At 43.4% G+C, this 7,381-nt stretch overlaps 1 pseudogene; it reads right to left on the reverse strand.

Annotated features, from left to right (window-relative positions):
• Positions 1–5,333: 5,333 nt before the first annotated feature.
• LOC111541677 lies at positions 5,334–6,850 on the reverse strand (annotated as a pseudogene).
• Positions 6,851–7,381: the final 531 nt, after the last annotated feature.

Below are 7,381 nucleotides of genomic sequence, written 5' to 3' on the forward strand. Positions count from 1 at the left end.
TGTATGCAGTTCCTCAGCTGGAAAGGACAACTCAGGCATCTGCAGTGTAGAAATACGTCCCTTGTAGAATGATGGGCAAAGCTTTTGTTTATTTTCTGTGTTTTCTTCTTCTTCTTTTTTTTTTTTTTTATAGAGACAAAGTCTCACTATGTTTCTCAGGCTGGAACTCCTGGCCTTAAAAGGACATCCTGCTTCTGCCTCTCAAAGCATTGGAACTACAGGCACGAGCCACTACATCTAGCTGGTTTATTTTCTACTGGGGAGTATCACTAGCCAGTCGCAAACATTCCAAAGCATCTTTGTCCCTTTGGTTGGTTGAAATTAAAGGCACTCTCTCCCAGAAGTTTTCTTCCTTCTGTGCCCATCTTGTTCAAGGAATTGGTTTCTGCTTTAAGTCAAGACACTAATAATGACTTTATGGATTGACCTGAGGAGGAATTTCCTGAGGGAGAATTGACCTAGGTAAGATTCTTGGTGCCTCCAAGACCTTCATTTGAATCCAACCTTGAATGCAAGTGATGTGATGATATCTTGAGCATTTCCTAGGGCTTTTTCCAAAGGAAAATAGGACCACTTGAGGTCCTCCCAGAGATGGAATTTAGTTCTGAAGACTGATTTTGGCAACCGAAGAAATTTGTATGCCTTCCTTATAACAATTAAAAGTAACAACTCTGTGGTCTCTCATGAGATCCAAAAGCAATACTCTTTTAATTTTATTGCTTTATTCTATTGTTCTTAGGCTCCTGTTGTGCTTATAATTGTTATCTCTTTGGCTAGGTGCTATGTGGGTTGTATTTATCTGTGCCTTTCACAGAATGGATACCACAGAAATATGTTTTTCAAAAGAAAAATGACAATCAAAAGCATATCACACGTGGTGGCTCACACCTGTAATCTCAACACTTTGGGAGGCCGAGGCAGGCAGATCACAAGGTCAGGAGATCGAGACCATCCTGGCCAACATAGTGAAACCCCATCTGTACTAAAACATAAAAAAAAATTAGCTGGGCATGCTGGCATGCACCTGTAGTCTCAGCTACTTGGGAGGCTAAGGCAGGGGAATTCCTTGAACCTGGGAGGTGGAGGTTGCAGTGAGCCGAGATCGCGCCACTACACTCCAGCCTAGTGACAGAGCAAGACTCCATCTCGAAAAACAAACAAACAAACAAACAAAAGCCACAAAAGCACATCACAGCTCTATTAGCTCATGGCCTCTGTTTCCCATTACGGCACTTAACTTTGCATCCAGAAGAAGCAACTGTGTATAATTTTAAAATATAGAGCAGTACTAAATTTAGCCAAGTAGGTATCACTGAAATTGTAAAACTTGAGTATGGCTTTGAAAATTTTCTCTCTCTCTTTAAGGATAGCAAAATCAAAGTGAAAGCATGTATAAAAACTATACTAAAATGAAAAGAACTGATAAAATAAGATTAGTGAAGGGAAAAATCTCATGTGCTTGAGGATCACAGCAAGGTATTCCCCAAATTAAAGCAAAGGAGAAATGAAATTAGTTACATTCAAAATGTAATGAATGAGGCCAGGTGCGGTGGCTCATGCCTGTAATCTTGGCATTTTGGGAGGCTGAGGCGGGTGGGTTGCCTGAGGTCAGGAGTTCGAGACCAGCCTGGCCAACATGTTGAAACCCTATCTCTACTAAAAATACAAAAATTAGCTAAGTGTGGTGGTAGGTACCTGTGATCCCAGCTACTCGAGAGGCTGAGGCAGGAGAATCACTTGAACCCGGGAGGTGGAGTTTGCACTGAGCCAAGATCACACCGTTGCACTCTAGCCTGGGCAACAGAGTGAGATTCTACTTCAAAACAATAACAACAACAACAACAGGCTGGCTCACACTTGTAATTCCAGCACTTTGGGTGACTGAGGCAGGTGGATTGCTTGAGTGACATAGTTTGAGACCAGCCCAGGCAACCTGTGAAATCTTGTCTCTGCAAAAAAATCACAAAATCAGCCAGGCGTGGTGGTGTGAGCCTGTAGTCCCAGCTACTTGGGAAGGTGAGGTGGGAAGTTTGCTTGAGCCCTAGAGGCAGAAGTTGCAGTGAGTTCAGATTGTGCCACTGAACTCTAGCCTGGGCAACAGAGTGAGACTCGATCTCAAACAAACAGACAAACAATAACAATAATATCTGCTGGGGCAGTGGCTCACACCTGTAATCCTAGCACTTTAGGAGGTGGAGGCTGGAAGACGGCTTGAGTTCAGGAGTTTGAGACCAGCCTGGGAAACATGGTGAGACCTCTTCTCTACAAATAATAATAATAATAATAATAATAATTATAATTATAATTATAAATAAATAAAAATAGCCAGGAGTGGTGGCTTAAAAAAAAAAAAGTTTATTTAACAATAGTTTCTACCACTGGACTTTGGTACAGGAGAGACAATAGGGAGAGGTGAGTAATATGGTAATCAGATATATGCGTTAGCCCATCTAGCTAGTGTCAGAAGGTTCTTAGGTATAGCTAATTGTTGCTGTGTGGAAATGTGGGTCCAGTGCTGTCCAATGCTCTGAATTTTTTTTATATGAAGTTTCTTTAAAATTCCCTACACTTAATTATTGATTATTTAAAATATTCTGTACAGCAGGCACAGTGGCTCACACCTGTGATCCCAGCATTTTGGGAGGCCAAGGTGGGCGGATCACCTGAGGTTGGGAGTTCGAGACCAGCCTGACCAACATGGAGAAACCCCATCTCTACTAAAAATACAAAGTTAGGCCAGGCGCAGTGGCTCATGCCTATAATCCCAACAATTTGGGAGGCTGAGGAAAGTGGATCATGAGGTCAAGAGATCGAGACCATCCTGGCCAACATGGTGAAACCCCATCTCTACTAAAAATATAAAAATTGGCTGGGCATGGTGGCACACACCTGTAGTCCCAGCTACTCGGGAGGCTGAGGCAGGAGAATCGCTTGAACCAGGAGGTGGATGTGCAGTGAGCTGAGATCACGCCACTGCACTCTTCACGCCACTGCACTCCAGCCTGATGACAGAGTGAGACTCCGTCTCACAAAACAAACAAACAAACAAACAAACAAACAAACAAACAATTAGCCGGGTTGCCTGTAATCCCAGCTGCTACTTGGGAAGCTGAGGCAGGAGAATTGTTTGAACCTGGGAGGAAGAGGTTGCAGTGAGCCAAGATCACACCATTGCACTCCAGCCTGGGCAACAAGAGTGAAACTCCATCTCAAAAACAAAAAAACAAAAAAAGTCCTGTGCAAAAATCAGTAAAATGTTGATAATTATAGAAGTTGGATAATGGGCACATGATGGTTCATTTTATACTCTCCATCCTTTTCTTGTATGTTTGAAATTGTCATAATAAAAAGTTTTTTTCTTAAATCCAACCCATGCTGGCCAAATTAAATTATAATTTCTGTCTTACTTGCTAAGTGCTAAGAATGCACTTACACCTGTAATCCCAGCACTTTGGGAGGCCAAGGCAGGCAGATCATGAAGTCAAGAGATTGAGACCATCCTGGCCAACATGGTGAAACTTTGTCTCTACTAAAAATACAAAAATTAACTGGGTGTGATGGCATGCACCTGTAGTCCCAGCTACTCATGAGGCTGAGGCAGGAGAATTGCTTGAACCTGGGAGGTGGAGGTTGCAGTGAATCCCATACTGTTCTTGTGATAGTGAGTACATCTCACCAGATCTGATGGTTATTATAAGGGGGAGTTTTCCTGCAGCTCTCTTTGCCTGCTGCCATCCATGTAAGATGTGACTTGTTCCTCCTTGCCTTCCGCCGTGATTGTGAGACTTCCACAGCCACGTGGAACTGTAAGTCCAATTAAACCTCTTTCTTTTGTAAATTGCCCAGTCTCAGGTATGTCTTTATTAGCAGTGTGAAAATGGACTAATACCCATATACAGAATAAGGCCAGTCACAGCAATTCATTCCCGTAATCCCAGCACTTTGTGAGGCCTAGGTGGAAGAATTGCTTGAGCCTAGGAGTTCATAGTGATATCCTTCCTCAACAACAACAACAACAAGAAAAAAAAAACTTAGCTGAGCATGGTGGTGTGTGTCTGTAGTCTCAGCTGCTTGGGAGGCTGAGGTGGGAGAATCACTGAAGCCCAGGGAGATGGAGGCTGCAGTGAGCCATGATCATACTATTGCACTCTAGCCTAGGTAACAGAGCAAGACCCTGTCTCAAAAACAAACAAACAAACAAACAAACAAAAAAAGGAACACGTAATGGCCAGGCATGGTGGCTCATGCCTGTAATCCCAGCACTTTGAGAGGCCAAGGCAGGAGGATCACTTGAAGCTAGGAGTTCAAGACCAGCCTGGCCAACATAGTGATACCCCATCGCTACAAAAATTAAAATGAACGAACAAACAAAATACATATACAAAATAGTCTGTATCACCTGTATAAAAGTTAAATTCACAAAGAGCTTTTGTGGCTTCTGTAACAAATTACTGTACATTTAGTGGCTTGAAACAATAATGATTTGCCAGCCACGGTGGCTCACGCCTGTAATCCCAGCACTTTGGAAGGCTGAGGTGGGTGGATCACGAGGTCAGGAGATCGAGACCATCCTGGCTAACACGGTGAAACCCCATCTCTACTAAAAATACAAAAAATTAGCCAGGCACAGTGGTGGGCACCTGTAGTCCCAGCTACTTGGGAGGCTGAGGCAGAGCTTGCAGTGAGCCAAGATCGCGCCACTGCACTCTAACCTGGGCAACAGAGGGAAACTCTGTCTCAAAAAAAAAAAAAAAAGGAAGAAAAAGAAACAACAATGATTTATCATGCTACACTTCTGGAGGTCAGAAGTCCAAAATGACACTCACTCAGCTAAAATCAAGGTGTTCAGTAGGGTGGCATTCCTTCTGGAGGATCCAGGGAGAATCCATTTTCTTGCCTTTTCCAGATTCTACAGGTTGCCTGCATTCCTTGGCTTGTGGCCCCATTCTTTATCTTATAAGATTTTCTTGCAACAGCATATCACTATGACACTGACAGTGAAACTCCTACGTCTTTCTTTCACATTTAAGAATCCTGTGATTACTTTGGATTCCCCGCCCCCCCCCCCCCCCAGATAATCCAGGAAAATCTCTCTTTTAAAGTCAGCTGATTAGCAACCTTAACTCTATCTGCTGTATTTAAGTCCCCCTTTTCACAGTGTGATATATATAATAAGAAATATATTTGTCCATAGTTTCTGTCATGGAGCTCCTGAAACACCTGGCATTTCCTGAGTGATAGGAGTTTCTTTTGTTATTCTTTATGAGCCCCATTTGTTTTTTTGTTTTTTAGAATGTAACAACAATAAAACTAATCTTAATTTTATTTGCATTTTATACATCAAATATTATATCTTTGAGTCTACCAGATTTCTGTTTTTGAAAAATGATTAAACAAACACTTAATATCAAAGGCAGAATCACATTTGTTCAGGTTCATGTTGATAATAACTGGAGCTTCTTTGATTTTTGTTGTTGTTTTTGAGACAGAGTCTCTCTCTGTCACCCAGGCTGGAGTACAGTAGCACAATCTCGGTTCACTGCAACCTCTGCAGGGATTAAAGGGATTCTTGTGCCTCAGCCTCCCAAGTGGCTGGTATTATAGGCTCCCGCCACTATGCCTGGCTAATTTTTGCTTTAGTAGAGATAGGATTTCACCTTGTTGGCCAGGCTGGTCTTGAACTCCTGACCTGATGTCATCTGCCCCCCTCGGCCTCCCAACGTGCTGGGATTACAGGCACAAGCCACCATGCCTGACCTATAACGGGTTTTGAGTTAATGTATATATCTGGGATTGGCCAGCATAAACCAAGACGATGGTGATGGACCTTAATTAAACTACCATTACTGCAATGCCATACTATTCCTTCAATTTTAGCCTCTTTGCAAACTTCAAAGCAGGACAAGAGACCATTGTACTTCCAAACAGGTAGATTTCTTTTCTTTCTTTCTTTTTTTTTTTTGAGACAGAGTTTCACTCTGTTACCCAGGTTGGAGTGCAGTGGAATGATCTCGGCTCACTGCAGCCTCTGCCTCCCAGGTTCAAGTGATTCTCCTGCCTAAGCCTCCTGAGTAGCTGGGACTACAGGTGCCCACCACTACGCCCAGTTGATATTTGTATTTTTAGTAGAGAAGGGGTTTCACTACGTTGGCCAGTCTGGTCTTGAACTCCTGACCTCATGATCCACCCGCCTCGGCCTCCCAAAGTGCTGGGATTACAGGCGTGAGCTGCCACGCCCAGCCCCAGATGGGTAGATTTCTTATTTGGAATGCTCCATGTGGTATAAGAAGATGTAATGGATGCGTCTTGCTTCCTAACCCACATGGGTTTCCATTGATATTTGTTCCTATAAGCTCCAGTGTTTGTTCTAAAATTAGGGGCACTACACTTATTTCCAAAAGCCCAGGTTCATCAGGATGATGCTTTAGTACCAGGGCAATTTCAAATCCATAATGAACTACAGAGGAGTGCCAGCAGTACTGTTTATTGTTTTTTTCTACTGGTACTCAACCAAGAATATGTCCATTTCCATCAGGTGCTGGATTCCCATTTAGTTGTTCTATTTCCTTTGCTGGTATGCAGCACTCTGGAGCCTGTTTGAAGTCCTCCTCAAGGTTCCCAAAAAATTCTTTGATGTTTTCTTTTGAATGTAGAAAAATGTAAAATATTTTCTCGGCTTGTTTGTTAGGTTTTCTATCTAGTTGAGCCCACAGGTGTGGCTAATCTGCTGCTCCCTTTTGGCAGAAGGCTCCTCTTTCACTTCCATCACAAACACACATGATATTTTTTGCTGCATGGAGCCCAGGCACCTCTTGGTGAGCCCAACAAGCAGGGTGAGTGTAGGGTGCATTTTTTTTTTTTTTTTTGTATTTTTTTTTTGAGACAGAGTCTTGCTCTGTCGCCCAGGCTGGAGTGCAGTGGTGCAATCTCAGCTTACTGCAACCTCCGCCTCCTAGGCTCAAGCGATTCTCCTGTCTCAGCCTCCCAAGTAGCTGGGATTACAGGTGCAAGACACTATGCCTGGCTAATTTTTGTATTTTTAGTAGAAATGGGGTTTTGCCGTGTTGGCCAGGCTGGTCTCTAACTCCTGACCTCAGGTGATCCACCTGCCTTCGCCTCCCAAAGTATTCGGATTACAGGCGTGAGCCATTGCGCCCAGCCAAGGGTGTGCTTTTAAATGGCACCAGGTCCAGGCGGGTGAAAGCCCTGCAGCAGTAACTATGAGCCTCCATCCCCTTCCTGTGTGTGTGTTTGTGTGGGTGTGTGTGTGTGTGTGTTTTGACCTCACTCTGTCGCCCAGGTTGGAGTTCAGTGGCGCAATTTTGGTATGAGCTCCTTTTAATCACATCTGAGTTTACACTAATGAGGTGAGTTGATGTGG

This window comes from Piliocolobus tephrosceles, chromosome 4 (assembly GCF_002776525.5).
Source record: "Piliocolobus tephrosceles isolate RC106 chromosome 4, ASM277652v3, whole genome shotgun sequence".
Classification (NCBI taxonomy): Eukaryota; Metazoa; Chordata; class Mammalia; order Primates; family Cercopithecidae; genus Piliocolobus; species Piliocolobus tephrosceles.